Source organism: Maylandia zebra, linkage group LG16 (genome assembly GCF_041146795.1).
Source record: "Maylandia zebra isolate NMK-2024a linkage group LG16, Mzebra_GT3a, whole genome shotgun sequence".
NCBI lineage: Eukaryota > Metazoa > Chordata > Actinopteri > Cichliformes > Cichlidae > Maylandia > Maylandia zebra.
The window spans coordinates 11,574,884-11,576,714 of record NC_135182.1 but is presented as its reverse complement, the minus strand read 5'-3'; positions in this window follow the sequence as shown (position 1 = coordinate 11,576,714).

Here is a 1,831-nt window from a genome sequence, read left to right as displayed (position 1 = left end):
ATGTGGCATCAAACCGCAAGACTGAGCCAGTGACCCCTGCACACACCTTCACAATGCTGACCTTAGACCTCTGTCACTCTGTGATTTCCACTGAAGACTATTAGGAGTCAGAACAGCAGGCTGATGCACAGGAGGCGCCCTCATTAGTGACGGAACGACACACATGACATTTTTCCAAAGAACTGCTCCTTAATAATGTGTTCGACAGTTTAAGCTGGGTCACACGTCTCCAACACCTGAATTTCTCTCTGGTTTCCGCTCTACTTGTTATTATTTTTATGACGACAAAAACTTCTAACTCAGACTCTCTTTAGTTATTTTGCTGTCGTTTCATTATTTAGAAAGGATGAGTGTCTTTGAGTACTAAAAGTTACCCAACAATTCTTTTTTTAAGTATCTTTAGTCAATATCTCCGAGTCAGAATAACTATCATAAGGGGCTCAAAATGCTGTAAACATGCTTTCATCGTTATGGCCAAAGGAGGGAGGAAAAACATGTTTCAGTGTAACATTTGTCACTGCAGTGCAACAAGTTATTGTACTGAAGTCAGTAATCACTTTATGGTTACAATTATCTTGTTGCTTGCATCACAAAGGTTGTTGAGTTGTCTACACACCAGCATCGAATGTGTCCTTTTCTTCCTGCTCAGTTGTGCTACAGTCAGCTGATTGTGGTTTGTGTGCAGTGAGGAGGACAGTGGTGGAGCGGTATCTAACTTTTGAGAAGCAGAGATTTGCAGATTTTTATATCAGCAAAGGACAAAGTGCAACGGTAAAGTGCAAAATGCATCAAAGTATTATACTGCTAACACAACATCGACTGTTTGCAAACATCTGCTGAGGGACGAGGAGTCAGGCTTGTAGCATTGTAGACTTCATTTCTACCTTTACATGTCTCTACGGTGGAATCACCGTGGGGACACTGAAGTCTCTTTGGACTGGCTTTAAACCACTTTTTGCTTTATGTTAGCAGCATTGTGTTCAAACTTAAACAATAAAAGAAAGAGTGTATGCGTTGGCGTGGAAGACTGTAATGGTATGTGACTGCACACTTCAGGTTATGTTAGTGAGTAAAACAATCGTGACGTAATGAGTAGTGTAATAAATTACTTTCTTCGGAGAGTAAGAAAGTAATGCATTGCGTGACTTTTAAGAAAAGTAAAGTGTAATGCTTTATATTTTCGACTACGGACCCCAACAGTGAAAACGACAACAAACAGAAAGAAAACCTTCAATAAAAACGTGCAGAACAACACAGAGAGACACATAATGGCCTCCATGAAGCAAACAGACCAAAGTAAACTAAAAAGAGGCTTTAACACCCGCACAGTCTTTGAAAGCAACACAACAGCAAAACAGAAAACACAAGAAAGCAGGAAACATACCCTTTTAGTCATGGTCGTCGGTTCTTGGGTGCTTGGGTCTAGGTTTTTGTTCTGTTTGGTTCTGAGAAGTAATTGGTTCATTTAGTTTTCTCATAATAGTATAGCATATAATAGTAATATTTTGCATTTCCTTGTGCTTTTAAGTTTTGATATTTACTAATGTTATGATCTCAGACGACACATGAGCAACAAGTATAAGTTTTTATGGCAGCTTTTATATTGATACTTTTTATAATTTAAATATTTTATTGTTTTTTTTATTCACCAAAAATGGCGACGGTATGAAAGTGAACCACTTAATAAAGCAAAGCAGTAGTGTTTGTAGAATCCTCAAACCCCAGCGTGCATTCAAATGTAATTGAAATGAGCCGTTTCCTGTTTTTCTTATTTTATTTTGAAATCTTAGCGGAAGTTGTGTTCTTGGTGCCTTTTTGCTAACTTGTTTGT